Raw genomic sequence first — 16661 nt, forward strand, 5'->3', positions numbered from 1 at the left:
ATTTTCATAGTGCCTTAATTTCACTCTCTATTTGAAACTTAGACAGGAGTTGTCTTTGTTTTCCAAGAACAGAAGAGACGTTGACAACACTTACATGTAGAGCTGAGGCCATAAATTAATTCTGATTCTCCCAGCAAAGGTATTAGTCTTTGTGGAACACAAAATAGACTCAAGAATAACAGGTCCACGTGCCAAACAGTGATCTTAAAGATTCATAGTTTCCTCTGTTAGGGATAATATACTACATCTATAAGCTTCCCCAAATCCTCCCTGGAGTGTTAATTATCTATAGACTTTCAAAGATATATTTTGATCAGACATATAAAGAAAAAGTATAGCTCAATTACTGTCAAATTAAGAATGATTTTACATTCTGGTTCAGAGAAAGATACCGCCCACCATCAGACTTCAGAATTGCTGAAACACTTAAAGAGCAAGTGTTTGTGGATGTTAAGCTAACACATCGATTCCATGCCCTTTTCTCAGCTGCCTCCTGTAGTGATAGCAGCTGCTACTGGCACTGTGTCACTGTTTGTAAGCTGGTGACCCCGTAGGGCCTCCCATCTAACCTGGCAGGTGGCACTCCAAGACTAGATCACACTACAAGATCACACAAGTAGGTTCGTGTCTTTTAGGGAATAGAAGCTCGCAGGTCCACAGTACCATCCAGTGGTCATCTAGAAAGTTTGTGTTTGTTTATTTTATTTATTTTTACAGTACTGAGGGTTGAACCTAAGGACCTCCCACATGCTAGGCAAGTACTCTACCACTGAGCTACACCCCAGGCATTTTTTATTTTTGGGTGTCATCATTTTGGTTGGGAGGGGGGTTGTTGTTTGTTTGTTTGTTTGTTTTTGAGATAGGGTCTAACTATGTAGTCCTAGCTATTTTAGAACTTGCTGTGTGGACCAGGCTGGCCTGAAACTCACAGACATCCTCCTGCCTCTGCCTCTCAAGTACTGGGGTTAAAGGCGTGCGCCACCATGCCCGGCTATTTTTTATTTTGGAACAATGTCTTACTAAGTATTCAGATTGTGCTCATTCTGAATCCCAGATGACCTTGAACTTGTGATCCTCCTGCCTCAGCCTCCTGAGTAGCTGGGATCATAGTCGTGCATCATTAGGCCCTGCTCCCAATGATCTTTTTGTCAGAGCTAGACAGTTTGGTTCAATGGATAGAGCATGGCCCTAAGATTAGTCAAGTAACCTATTTGTGCTTAAAGTGAGAAGTAATGCCTAGTTCATGAAAGGTGTGACATGAAGCATGGGAAGAATCCTGTAAGACATCTGGCACATAGTAGGTTCTGGGATCGTTGTAGTGATGGTGACTGTTGATGCTGTCCTCATCATCAACCTCGTGTTTGAGGCTTACCCTAATCATACAGCACCTCTGTTCAGTGTTCCAAAAGTTTCCCTGTCACCTAGAGATGTTCTAGTTAGTGAGAAGTGGAAGAATCTTCTCCCTCTCAATAGGAAAGTAGTGCTTCTCTAGAATGCTAACTGTTCTACACATGAGATCATGATTTGATGTTATGGAGGAAAATGTATGAAAGTCATTCACAACAGTTGGCCCACCCTAATATCTACCCCATCTATGACCTGCTGGAGCTTGGGAATGGACTGGTCCTGTGGAACCATAGCCATAGGTCAGAATGTTTTGTCACATCAACAGAAGACAAACTAGGACAGTATCCTAACTGAAAATAAAGGTGACAATATGGACTGGCTGGCAGAAGCTGGACCAATGTTTCTAAAGAAGGTCAAAAGCAATGTTAGCAGTCAGAAGAGTTCGTCATCCACTACTTTCTGTTTTCTGTAAAGTTGTGTAACTTTATAGACTGTTAGGATTTGTCCGTTTGTTTTCTCAGCTTTCCGATGAGAAGTGAGTCTGTTGCTCCTAATGGCAGACTTGAAAACTTCTGAAGTAAAACCCTCCCCTTATGCTCTCTTCTCACTTGGTTTTTAAGAGTTTTTTTCTATATGTTGCTAAAATCTTGTATATGTAAATAAGCTAACAAGGGAGGGAGACTTGATTTAGAGTTCTAATTAACATATATATACACATATATATACATGTATATGTATAGCCAACCCACAGTAGATGCATCCTCTGTAGTAATTTATGTGTCCATTTGGGACTCAGTGGCTTCAGAAAGCTTAAGTGCTTTGCAAAGGACACCAGACAGTGTGATTTATATAACCTAGACTTCTCTGATGTCTCATTGTCCTCTTTCCTCTTACTGCATCTGACAGGTACTGCACTGTGGTAAGCTCATTTCTCCTATGCACTGAACTATAAAATCACCCCAGCATAGCAGGAGGGGTGGGAGGGACATGACTTTGGAATCAGCCGTGGATGACTTACTCAGACACCTATTCTCGTCTTTTCATTGGTTAATGGGTTTCTCAATATGATGCCTCTTTTTCTGTTGTTGGAATTCCCACCTGGAGGGGAAATCTGCCTTACATTCAATGTATTTACTATATTGTAAATAATCTGTGGACAAAGATAGGATAAAAAGCAGTGTGGGCGACCCATCATATTATTATCCACTGCAACCTCAGGAGGCTGATGCAGAAGAAGAATGAGTTTGGTGCCAGCCTGGACTACATGAGAAAGTCCCATCTAAGAAGAAAACGCACTGTGGCTTCATGACTAAGTATCGGTCCTCTCTCTCCCATGGTTTGGCACTTTGTGATGGCTGTACTCGTGAAGAGGTGACCTCAAATTACAGTTCTGACTTGAGAATGCAGAGAGGCCTCGAGGCCTTAGATTCCTGTCACCTTAGATACGGAAAGCTTACTGCTTAATGTCAAAGAGCATCTTCCGGGCAAATTCCGTAGTTCTCTCTATGGATGTTTAAACTGAACTTGGTTTCATTCGATAAATTGTGACATTTGGGCACACATTTAATCTTGCTAGAAGATTAAATGCTATATTGTAAAATGCAAAAGGACACATTTAATTTGGAATCTCCATTTTAATTGAAACACCATCATTCTATTTTGAGCATTGAGGAGGAACAATAAACCATGTGCTTAAGTTAATGATTGAGCTTAACTTTAAGGCAGCTTTCCTTAGTGTTTTTTGGGGGAGTGGCGGCAAGTATTTATAGGTGTGTTGTTTATACACAAATAAAACTAAATGTGTATATGGACGGCCATGTGTGCGTTGATGATTTGGTCCCATGTTAAACAGGGTCAGTTGCATCAAAACAGGAGAGTAATGACCTGTGTCCTGAGTCCCAATGTGGGGTTTGTTACACAGCAGGTGCTCAGGAGTAACACACCAATCTCCAGGTAAGTAATCAGCTGCAGAAACTTGGCTCTCCAGCTAGAGTGCCAGTCCTCAGAGTATTGTTGAAGCCCTGGGCCTCAGTTTCCCTGAGTACAGAAGTGTATGACAGTGTTTGCTTTGTCGTTTTAAAGGATTGGAAGTTAGAATCAAGGGGATGTTTGTCCCGTTTGCGAGTGTTGGACGATGCTGATGCTGGAATCCTCTCCAGTGTTGTTCCTGTGTGGTATTTACTGCATGCCAGTGCCATGCCAGTCCTAACACCCCGCTGCCCTTCAACAAATGCATAGTTAAGCCTTAGGAGCTAGTAATGTGATACTAAAGTTGAGGCAAAGTGTAATTTCTTCTCAATTATTTGACTTACAAACACTAATTAGACATAATTATCATTCCTTTTTGTTTTTCATGTGGAATTATTCAAATTCATACAGACTTATGATTGAGTCATTTCTCTCTGTACATTAAAAGCTTTTATGCATAGATGAATATGTATAAGAATTATTATGAAGGTCTAAAATATAGATAAATGAAAACTTGGCATTTAATGGATTACTATCACTCCATAGGACATTAGATCAGGATATGTGTCACATAAAATTCACTCTTAGATATGCTGTCTATTTAATGATGGGGTTTTTTTGAAATGAAATCTTACAGGTTTTGATGAAGAAAATCAATCAGTGTGTGCCTTATCTTTTATTCTCTCTTCTGGCTCAGTGTGCAATTAGATTTACTGCACAGGATCACAGTGTGTGTCATATATTAATTTTATACTCACCCTGCCCATATTAATTTTCTAGTCACCCTGCTGAAAAGTGATACCAGAAATGTACTAATAAAGTCATAATCATTAGCCAGAATCACAAGTGTTACAATTCCATTTTATTTTATTTTCAGTCTTTTCTATATATCCTTAGCTGATATGTTAATGATTGAACCCATTTGAGTTCACTTTCGTTATATACTGTCAGGGAGTGCTGAAGGCAGAGACTGTCAACATGTGATCCAACACATTTTCCAGGCAGGAAAATAAGATACAATCTCACACCATTTTTTACAGCTGTCTAGTCACTACGTGCATTCATATAGAGAAGAATAGTGGAGTCTTGGTTAACACTACGCTAAAGACTCCTAGGGCTTTTCCCTAAGCTCTGAGAAACATTAACAGATGGAATAAAATCACGGACAGGTGAGGCTCAAACACTACCCATTGCTGCAGAGGCCAGGCTGAAGGCCAGGTTTTATTTGTTCTAATATGGAACCCCAGCTTGAAGCACAGGCCACAGCGGCTTGCACAAGCCACCCCCTAATCCCAGCAGAGCCACTCAGGTTATGGCCCAGAGAATAGAAAAGAGCTTGTGTTCCCAGAGGGCAGCCCCACTCCCGAGAGAAGCAGCATGTCCCCCAGGTAATTCCTTGGAGTAGTCACGTTACCTCCCCATAGATGGAGCTAATGAAGAGATGGATTTATGTGCTTGAAATATGGCCATGGGGGCGGAATAGTTCACTCCCTTTGCAGAACAGGTAATAGAGCATTTCGGGTCATGTGAAACTGCCTAGAACTTAAAGACAGAGGAAAAGAGTGAGCTTTACCAAGAATGATAGGGACACGTTTGAAGAGAAACATCCCAGGCCTGGTTCTATCAGCAGAGATATATGCAGGGGAGTAACTTTGTGTTAGGAAAAAGCCAAGGCTGACGGAGCGTGTGAGAGCTGGGGAGCTGTCTCCTCACCCACAACTGTTAGAAGTAGCACAAGTGGGCTTTTCTTTGGGAAGGTTTTGTTGCTGTTGTGTTACTGTATGCTAGCATGCTGATCTCTGAGAATATCTTTGTATATTTGCATCGTTCTCTCTAATTTATCTTGACTAATGACATGTAGCTAGAAGCTTTCCAATTATACATTGAACTCAGTGACTAATCATCAGATTTCACTAGCAAAGAGCCCATAATTTTTGGAGTGTATGATCATTATAAGGACATGTTGCAGAAAGAGATTGTTTCCTCCTTTTCCCTGATAAAAAGGATGTTTGTGGTTATGTTAGAAGAGAGAGTTAGCTATGAGATAGACATTAAAATTTCAGTTTGTAAGTATATATCAGTCCAGGCAGACTGAGTGGCATGTGTGGGTAACTCAGGGTAAAGTCCAGATATATTCCCAAGGCAAGTACCTACTAATGTTAAGGTTGCCGCTTCTGTTTAAGTGAGGGTTATGCTGAATTTGCTCAAGATTGAGTCCTTTGACAAGGAACTTCAAAGAGAGATAATGGCCAGTCATAACCTATAGATTTTGTCATTCCTTCCAGTGAATCATGCCCAAAGATATCACTAAAAGAAACAAAATCAGTCTTTAATATTATGAGACTGTAAGGGAGGTCCATCTGGCATAAAGCCATAGTTAACTCTTCGCTGAATGCTTCAATGTGGACTACTGTGTCTGTTAGTGATGCTTGGGCAAGGGTGATAAGAAAGTTGTGGGGCCTGGAGTAAACAGAGCATATCAGCCACCAGCTCCTTCCCTGAAAGTCTCGCTAGGAAGATGTGACAATCACATGCTATATGGTAAATACAAGACACCATATGGATAAGGGCCAGGTTGTCTATCCTAGACCTGCCTGATTTGTTAAAAAGGGCTTCTTACAGAGTTTTGTTTTGTGGGATCCTGACTGCTGTGACTGTCTTGGCTTAGCCCAGAGATCAATAGGCTTGCTGTGTATAGAACCGGGCATGGCTTCCACGGTCTGGATTGTGGGGTTCCCTTCTTGGCTCTCTTTGACCAAATGGATATCTTAGTTCTTCATTAGATCGCAGCTGGCCGAATCCAGGGACTCTGTAATGCCAGAGAAAGAAGAGGGAACAGGATGTTGTAAATAAAGGCAACATATGTCATGTAGTTTCTCTGTTCTACCTGGGCAATAGACAGGGTGAGAGGGCCAGCTGTGTCAGCTTTTCCTGAAGAGACAACAGGATTTGTTTTCTCTTAGTGCAAGAGGCCTATTTTACTTGCTTATGTGTGTATGTGCTTATGAAAAACATTAACTTGTTTTAATGGCAGTTTTGTGAACTTATGAATTTAGTAAACCATTTGTGCTGGATAGTTTTATGTCAGCTTGACACATGCTAAAGTCATCTGAGAGGAGGGAACCTCAATTAAGAAAATGCCTCCATAAGATGGGCTGTAGGCAGACCTTTGGGGTGTTTTCTTAATTAGTGATTGATGGGGAGGGGACTAGCCCATTATGGGTGGTACCATCCCTGGGCTGCTGGTCCTGGGTTCTATCAGAAAGTAAACTGAGCAAGCCATGGGGAGCAAGCCAGTAAGCAGCACTCCTCCATGGCCTCTGCATCAGCTTCTGCCTCCAGGTTCCTGCCCTGTTTGAGTTCCAGTCCTGACTTCCTTTGATGATGAACAGTGATATAGACGTGTAAGCCAAATAAACCCTTTCCTCCCTAACTTGCTTTTAATCATGGGATTTCACAACAGCAACAGCAACCCTATGTAAGACATCATTCCTTTTTTTTTAAATAGATTATTTTCTCATACAATATCTTGTTTATAGTTTCACCTCCCTCTACTCTTCCCAATCCCTCCCTACCCTTCCTCCACTCCAGATCCACTCCCTTTCTGTCTCTCATTAGAAAAGAACAGGCTTCTAAGAGATAACAACCAAACATGACAAAGTAAAATATAATAGGATGAAGCAAAAACTTTCATATTGAAGTTGGACATGACATCCCAGCAGGAGCAAAAGAGTCCCGAGAGCAGGAGTCCCATAAAAATACTGAGCTAATAGCTATTTTAAATATATATATGTATGTATGTATGTATGTATGCAGATGACCTGGTGCAGACCCATGTCTGCCCTGTGCTTACTGCTTCAGTCTCTGTGAGCATATACGTGTTGTTCAGTTGATTCAGAAGGCTGTGCTCTCCTGGTGTCCTCTATCCCCTCTGAGATTCCATTTTTTTTTAAAAAAGCAAGTTATAGAGAGAGCATTCTCACGTCATATAGTGCATTCATTTCCAGTGCCCAGCACAGTGGCTGTCATACCCAGAGGCATGCAACCATTGCAGTCAGCTTTAGAACATTTACATGAACCCAAAAGTGGCTTTCACTGCCCCTGCTGTCCTCCCACCCCACCTACAAGTAAGTATCCCCTCCCCCCACCTACCTTAAGAACCCTCTGATTCCCTTCTGCCTCCATGGAACAGGCCAGGCAGCCCCTTGGAAACACTTACCTGGGATGGTTGTAGCTGTGAGAGTTTGCTGAATCTAATGGAAAAGTCTACAGTTTCTGCATGGACTGATGAAAAAATTATGTATCACTGGGAACGGTAACAAGCTGAAAATAGCCACGAATTCAGAACGGAGGAAAGTTCTTTACAGGCATCGCCAGTTGTAGATTTCAGTCATTTGTTCTACCTCCTCGCATGAAGTGCTTTTAACAGACAAAATTTGCAATAAATAGCTTACCGATTTCATATTTTTAGGCCTCTGGTGTACTGTATAGCAAAAGCCCCTGGGGACTTTCTGTGTATCGAATTTGAAGGGATGACTCCTCCCTTCTGAGAGGCTACGGCCCAGTAGGGAGGGATGAATTTGCAAAAACAGGTGAGTACAAAATAAAGTCAGAGCCTCTTAACAGCACTTAACAGTGCGCAAGGAAGGAACAGTCACTTCAGCGGGAGCATGTGAGGCAGAGCTCTCAGAAGCAGCTCCCACAGAGGGCAGCACTAGAGCCCACGGAAGCATTAGGAAGGCTTGAACACGGGGAGAAGGAAATGGAGGTGAAGGACCAGAGTGCTCAAACACATGAAGGTAGGACACATCGTAGGGCCTTGGGATGTGAGCAGATGACATAGCCAAGGGATAATGGGAAAGGAAGGTACTGAGGAGAATCCTTTGAACTATGAATCAGTATCTAGAAAGTCCTGTGTGAAGTACCAAGAGCCCAGGCTTCACCTACCACATTCATTTCCTGTGACGGCTATGGCAAAGAACCACAAACCAGTGGTTCAGAATAATACTTCCCTTCCCAGAGTTCTAGAGTCCACAAGTCTGCAGTCAGGGTGCCTCAGAGAGAGCCATGTTTCTCTGCAGCTCTAGGGGAGGAATCTTTCTTTGCCTTTCCAGCTGTGGTAGCCTCAGGTACTTCCCTGTCTGCCCCTAGCATCATATAATGGTCTCCCCGCGTCTCTCACGTCACCTTCCCTGTATGCAGCTGGTCTCTTGACCTTTTTTCCTTCTGCCTGCCCATCATCCCTCTTCCTTTCTATATACACATCCAGCCATGCTTGATAAAAATCTTCTAGCCTGAAAATAGAAAGTCAAAGGGAACTCACCGGAGAAAAGGACTTCCAGATCAGATAAACGACTCCAAATAAGGAGGAAAGAGACGTTTTACCAAAACCATCATGTGAAAATGTTCAGGCCCTGCTTATTTAGTTATCAAGAGTGTGTGAGCCAGGTAGTGTTGACAGCAGGAAGCCCGAAGCACACATGAAAGCCATGTTTCCGGCGTGAGCTATTATATGCCTGGTGCTTTACAGTTGGTGAACAGAAGACTTCCTGTGTTTGGAAATGGTGTGGGTATGAAGTGAGCTGCTCCCTTTAAAGCAGCAGTGTTCAGAGGTGGGACTTGGGGGAAGTGATTGGGTCATGAGGCTGTCTGGCTTCATCAATATACTCAATGGATTCATGGATTGGATGGCATTATGAGGAGGTAGTGAAACTTAGGAGGTGGGTGTCACCTGGAGAAAGTAGGCTACTAGAGATGCACCCTTGAAAGATAATGCTTTGTCCTTGACCCCATCCTGTCTGGCTGTTTGCTTCCTGGCCGCTGTGAGGTGAGCAGCCTCCTCTCCCTTGGGCTGTCACTAATGTGATCGATGTTCTGCCTCAGCTCTAGCCTGGAACGATGGGGCCACTAGCCACAGACTTCTGAAGCCAGACACAAAATCAGCCTTTCCTCCTTTTAATTGTTCCTCTTAGGTGTTTGTCACAGTGACAAAAACTAGCAAGCACATGCTTTATTTCCATGATGGCCTCACACCAGCCCCGGAGGAAGAATAGCTCAATCTCTTTAGGAAAGGGAACAGCAAATCCCAGGTCTCGTAGCCTCGCCAACACCACAGGTACCATCTTTCACTGCCGTCCTGATGCCTGCATGTCTCAGCCAAACATCCTTGGTACCATATAGATTTTTTTTTCTTAGCTTATACCTTTCATATTAGCTCCCAAAAATCTTCTGCCAGCTGCCAACTGTGAAGAATCACAGAGATTAGCAGTTATTCTCATCTATGTTACTTATTTATGAAGTGGACTGGTCATTTGAGTAACAAGCTTGATAAATAATGTCCTTTAAGTAGGCCACCAATAATGTCTTACAAACTTGTATTTCATTTTGATAATGGTAATAATAACTTTCTCGTTCATGATACTAAATCAATGGATACTATCATAAACGATACAGAAAGTTCCACAGAAATAAAGTTTTGTTCCTAGTTGGATTTTAAGGTATTTCCTGGTGATTAATCTAAAAATGTTAGTATCTAGTCTAGAAATATTGTCCATACTTCTTCATAAGAAATAGTTGCTACAGGCTAGAGAGTTGGCTGCCTGGGTAAAACATGCGGACTTGAGTTTGGATCCCCAGCACTCATATAAAGAGCTGGATGGGCCGGGCGGTGGTGGCGCACGCCTTTAATCCCAGCACTCGGGAGGCAGAGCCAGGCGGATCTCTGTGAGTTCGAGGCCAGCCTGGACTACCAAGTGAGTCCCAGGAAAGGCGCAAAGCTACACAGAGAAACCCTGTCTCGAAAAACCAAAAAAAAAAAAAAAAAAAAAAAAGAGCTGGATGGTAGCACTGTGACCCCCGCACTAAAGACAGGGTGTTGGGGAGAAGGCAGGCTGGGCTAGCCTTTCTGTGAGCTCCAGTTTCAATGAAGAAAACTTCATTGAGGGTGGAAAGGAGGAAGATAGTTAACATCAGCTTTTGGCCCTCTTGTGCTCATACACATGTGGCCACATGAACTCACTTACACATACCACACACACAAAAAAAAATAAAATAAAATAAAATAAAATAAATAGCTGTTAATTGTTTTACTAATTCTTCCCAAAGTTCTGGAATCCATAATCTGCAGTCAAGGCGTTTCAGAGCCATGTTTCTCCTGTAACCTCTAGAGGAGGAATCCCCATGCTGTCCACAGCTTCTTGGTCTGAAGGAAGAAGGCAGAGAAAAAGAGTTACTAAATATGTTGTATACAAGACAGAGAACTATAACCCCAAAGTCGATCATCCTCTAGAAGTGTTGATGTCATAGATACAGCAGTCTTCCCTCCTACCATGCACCGTTTGTAGTAAAACTCTAGAGCGGTGCTTAGGACAAATTCAGGGACACAGCTGCCCCTGACTAACACTGTGGTCCCCCCACGGACCCTGCTCCCAAGCTGGTGGGCTCTCTGTTTGCAGCATCCCTTTCAAACGACATCCAAGGCTTGACGAGACGGCATACCAAGTCCCTGGTTGCTCCAGATCTGAGGTTCATTTTGCTACAATGCACCTTTCTGATTTCTTTCTGTGGTGGTTTTATATAGTTTTTCTCACCTTTGCTGCTTAACTATAGGGCAGTTGCCATAGTAACACCTGTTGATAGCAGACCGGAAAGAAAACTGAATGCCATTTGCAGAAGGAAGCTGCTACTGTGTTCTTGCTCCCTTCTCAGACCAAGGGATGCTTTTTTTCTTTCTAATCTTGTGAGCGATACCTGTTTTCTTCATGTTGGCAGGTGGTTGAAACTTTTTTGCAGTTTCCATTTTACATGCTAAGCTGTGGCTACATCACCCTCTCGAGTGTTTTGTTGCGTGGTGATTTTGCTGACTATAACACAAGTCATGTCTTTATTAATTTTTACATAGTTTTTGTTAGATTTTTCTTTTTGTAAATGACCTATTCTGCTCTGTAATCCCCTTATTGGGCTGATTTTTCATGGGTTTTTTTTTTCTGAGTTTTTTTAATTCAGATTTTTTTTTATTCATTTTACATACCAATCACAGATTCCCCCCCCCCTCCTTCCCCTCATGCCTTCCCCCTCAACACACACCCCATTCCCTGCTCCAACAAGGCAGGGCCTCCCATGAGGAGTCAGCAGAGCCTGGTGCATTCAGTAGAAGCAGGTCCAAGCCCCTCCCCCTGCAACAAGGCTGTGCAAGGTGTCCCACCACAGGTAGTGGGCTCCAAAAAGCCAGAAAGAGGAAATCAAATGTATTTACTGTTAACATCTTTGTAGAGGTAAAAGAAACATACAGTTTAGTTCTCCTATTTGGTGTATAGCATCTACTAGTTTCTAGTATCTGTCTGTCCTCCTGAAACTTACTGTTGTTGAACAAACACCGTCTGTTCAGTGGATCTTGGGAAGCAGTTAGTGGGAAGGAAAGTGATGGGAGAAGGGTACTTTATTACCATGGGCAAACTGGGCAGAGGAAGACAGATCCAAAGAGTGTTGTCCCTAAAGGGCCATTGCTCACTAGAACTTTCAATTAGTGACCCTTTCTCAGATTTGTAGAACCTAGAACATGTGTAACCTTCAAGAAAGTTGAGAGTGTGTATCCGAGATATGAACTGATACTCTTGCATCCACCCAAGGCCAAAATGGACTTCCTCAAATGTCCTGTAAAAGTATTTTGATTGTGGCTGTCAGCAAAGATGACCCTTCAGGAGTTCGAACTCTTGCTGCAGGAAACCATGGCTCTCACTATATAGTCCTGGCTGTCCTGGAACTCACTGTATAGACCAAAGTGGCCTCGAACTCCTAGAGATCCACCTGCCTCTGCCTCCTGAGTGCTGCAGTTAGTGGTGTGTGCCACCGTGCCAAGCTACAGCCTGTTTTAATTCTCTCCTTTTCTTCTTTGTTTCCTCCCTCCCCTTTCACGCCCTCTTCCATGGTCAGTTGGGTGGATGTACATTCCATCTTTGATGGGGTAGCCAGGCAAAGGGCTGCAAATAGTAGAACATAGATTTCCTCTGTCATTTAAAATGTCACCAAACAACTAGGAAATAAAGCTAGGCTTATATGTGATGGTCATTAGCTCTACAGATGTATTAGAAGAAATATATTTTAGGTGTTAAGTAAAATGAAGAGATTCTTTAAAAAGAAATACACTAAAGAAACCACACATCATTAGTGTTGTTTTACTGAAGCTGAGATGTTTCAGATGCCCATTTAAGTGGGCATCTGGGCCCAGCTGGTCTGGGTGCAGCAATACAGCAACCTTTGGGTGAGGGGTTTCATTTGATTGCAGAACAAGTCCTTGTCACCACCAGAGTTAAAGGTCATGAGACATGGTCATAGGGATTCTGCTCCGGGCTCCGATCCTAAAGTGCTACGTGGTCCTAGCTGAGCCTTAGTTTCCTTCTCGCTACCATTCAGAGCTGAGGTATCGTGAAGTTTGCTCTCAGCTCTAAAAGTATCTTAAGCTTACTCTGAGATGGGTACAAGTCCTGAGGAACAGAACACAAACACCATTACACACCAAAGATGAAGGAAATGTCGGAAACCCAAGTAGTCTCAGAACCGTGAACACTAGATGACTTTTCCGAGAAGAGACAGCATGAACAGAGTGGAATCACAGAAAACAGATGGGCACTCACCTACCATGTGCAAGGCCTAGGTTCAGTCCCCAGTACTAAAATGAACTAACCGTGATCTAACATGTTTATGCAGTATGCTCTAGTAGAGTAAAAGCAGTTCTCAGAGAATTCCAGCCAGCCCAAAGTCTTGTGGGGTCCTTTCATAACTATCTCACAATTATAATTATGGAATTTTCTCTTTCATTCTGCTGCATGTTGTTTTCATAATTAGGCCTGCAAGCTAGTCCTGAAAATGATGTTTAAAAATGCACGCTCCATCTTTGAAATGGTATAATGAATGATGTGAACCTGCCTGCTCCTTCTATGTTCCTTTGAATTTCTATAATTAAGAAACAGCAGCAGCAAGGTGGCTGTGTCAGCCTTGATGTGAGGGCTATAATGCCCTGAGCATTACCTGCCTCACCCTCCCCTCTCTGCCTCAAAGGTGGGATGAGATGGTAGGAAGTGTGGCTGTTTTTCCATGCATTGGTTCTGACGGTTTCCCAGGGCCGCCATAACAAAGTGGCCCAGAGTGTGTGGCTTGGATGACAGTGATAGCTTGTGTCAGCTCTCCACGCTGGGGCTAAGATCCAGGGGTCAGCAAGGCACGCCACTGCAGTGGCTTCAAGCAAGTGTGCCCGGCCTCTTTCTCTCTGCAGCACCTTGATTTAAGGCAACCAAGTCTCAGTTTGGATCATGTTCTCCCGGCCTGTGTGCATGACTCTGGATCTAGGTGTGTGTGTGTGTGTGTGTGTGTACATTTTTGACTAGACAACTGAACCTCTAATGGTCTCAGAAAGGTAGCAGGTAAGTGTGTATACTTGGATATACACAGTTCAGCAGTATGAGTGTGTCACCCTGCAGAGATATAGCTTCCTCTTCTATTCTTCTAAACGCACCATGTCTTACTATTCATAACACAGCCCATATGCACCGAGCTCTCACTGTTTACTGCATGGCTCCATTGGGGTGCTTGAGCACACATTGGTTCATGCATTGTTTACCTTCAGATGAATTTCCTTGTCTTCCTCTGAGATACTAAGCATGACATCTTACTGAATGTATCAGAATCACCAAGTTCAACTTAGGTTATCAAGTAATTGTTTCCCATCAGAGAATGGCTGGGGTGTCCTGCATGTGGTGACACCTCATAGAACAAGCCCTCTGTATACATGCTACCAATGGCAGTCTTGTATGATGTCTACAAGCAGTGTGAAAAGAATGTGCTTGAAGTGTGTGTGTGTGTGTGTGTGTGTGTGTGTGTGATTGTGTATACAACTCTCCCTTGTATCTGAGTGGGTTGCTTAGGACACACACACTCACAAATACTCAAATCTGCTGATGCTTATTTCTTATATAAAATGGCATGGTATTTGCATAGAACTTTGTACATCCTCCAGGATCCTTTAAATCTTCTTTGGATATAACACCTAGTGGACCATGAATGCTCTGTAAGTAGTTGTTCTACTGTATTGTTTAGAGACATCAAAAAAAAAAAAAACCTGTTCAGTAAGGATGCATTTTTTAATATTTTGATATTCTGTTTTCATTCAGCAACTGGTTGAATCCATGTATACAGAGGGTTAGAGAGAGAGCGAGAGAGAGAGAGAGAGAGAGAGAGAGAGAGAGAGTTGTTAAATAACATACTCTAAGAAGTCTTGAGTTTGGACAGATGCCTGCTGTAGACTGTTATTATTGTTTGCTTTACTCTTTTGGGGGGGCGCCACCCAGCTCCCAAATAAATTACATATGGAAGCTTGTTATTAGTTATTAAATGCCCAGCCTTAGCTTGGCTTATGTCTTGGCTGCTTTCCTTAACTTAAATTATCCCATCTTCCTTTTGCCTCTGGGCTTTCCTCGTTCTCTTACTTCAGTAAATCTTACTCTTACTCCGTGGCTTGCTGTGGATCTGGGTGGCTGGCCCCTGGAGTCCTCCTCCTTCTCTGACTACTTCTTTTTCTCCCAGATTTCCCCTTCTATATATACTCTCTGCCTGCCAGCCCCACCTGTTTCTCTCTCCTGCCTCGCTATTGGCTGTTCAGTTCTTTATTAGACCTTCAGGTGTTTTCCACAGGCACAGTAACACAGCTTCACAGAGTTAAACAAATGTAACATAAGCAAAAGTAACACACCTTAAAATAATATTCTACAACAGACTATGGAGTTTAATGGAGGCCAGGACTATGAAGTTTTATGAGAATAACTGAACTTAAGTTGTTTATAAAAAGTGCTGTAGCCAGTTCACTGATTAATGTATGAACAGTGAACTAGTTAAGCTATAACCAATTGACTTGGGGCCATGCTGGAGCCTTCCCTGTATCTCACTGCTGTATAATTAGTGTCTGATTAGATTGGTGCTCGAGGTTCTCAGAACCTGCTCTGGTTCAGGAAGCTGTATTTACTGGAAATCAAGATTTTGTTTTATCTTGCCTGAGAAACTCAATTTAATTGATCTAAGGAATTTTCCTTTTACCAATTGTGTGTGTGTGTGTGTGTGTGTGTGTGTGTGTGTGTGTGTGTGTGTGTTTTATACATTTATAAAGATGGTGATAGATATCTAGTCTATGTGTGTCTATATGGAGACAAAGAATACAGTTACTTCATGTTTCATTTCCTAAATGTCAGCCAGGCCTACTGCCTATTCGCACAACCTTCTGAAACTCAGGCAACTTTGCAGACCAGTCTTTGAAACGTGGAGGCCTATGAGCAGAGCCTCATCACATCATCACATCGCCTGTATCCACCACCCCACACCCCCCCCCACCCCCACCCCCACCCCCCCCACCCCCACACACACACACACGCCGCACAGGTAGCCTGCCTAGGGTCCATGCAGCACAACTCGTTCTGTGGCTCCACAAGAACAGCCAACACGTCCACTGCTACCCCAGGATGGCATGGGCTGGCACTTGGCATGTAGATGCTCATGCAGTTGAGGGTGTCAGAGGTGTCTCTGTACTGATTTTCAGCTCCAGAGCCTGCACTTATACCACTTCTAAGAAGAAAACGTCATTCTTGCCTGTCTCCCTTCTACACTCATACAACTCTGCTTCCTCCAGCCCTTGGGTGATCTAGAGATTAACCCTTGGGTGCAGCAACAGAAAACAGAAATTAGAGGAGTTATTTCTTCTCAGGACACATCTGAAGGTTGACCTGGGGCTGTGATAGACAAGTCTGCATTCTCGCTGCCCTGTCGGGAAGATGCCCATCACTATGAGACAAAGTCAAACCGAAGCCAGAAGCTGATAAATGGCAGTGAATTCTCAGTGCAAAAAAGATGTTTCTGTGCCATAGGGAATGGCAGGACTGGGAAAGAGGAGATTTTATATTCATAAGAAAGGTAATAAAATTGACAGATGAGCCGGGCGGTGGTGGCGCACGCCTTTAATCCCAGCACTCGGGAGGCAGAGCCAGGCGGATCTTTGTGAGTTCGAGGCCAGCCTAGTCTACAGAGCGAGATTCAGGAAAGGCGCAAAGCTACACAGAGAAACCCTGTCTCGAAAAACCAAAAAAAAAAAAAAAACAATTGACAGATGAATGAAGAAAGTGAATGAAAAGTGACTTTCCCATTGCTTTGTTACTGTTCCGTGTGTATTTCCATTCTCTAAAAGAGTATTCTTTTAAATTGGAGTGAGGGGTCAGACCTTATTATGTAGCCCAGGCTGGCCTTGAACTGTCCATCCTCCTGCCTCAGCCTCCTGGTGCTAGCGTGTGCCATCTGCTTACCTTGAGAAA

Source organism: Peromyscus eremicus, chromosome 2 (assembly GCF_949786415.1).
Source record: "Peromyscus eremicus chromosome 2, PerEre_H2_v1, whole genome shotgun sequence".
NCBI lineage: Eukaryota > Metazoa > Chordata > Mammalia > Rodentia > Cricetidae > Peromyscus > Peromyscus eremicus.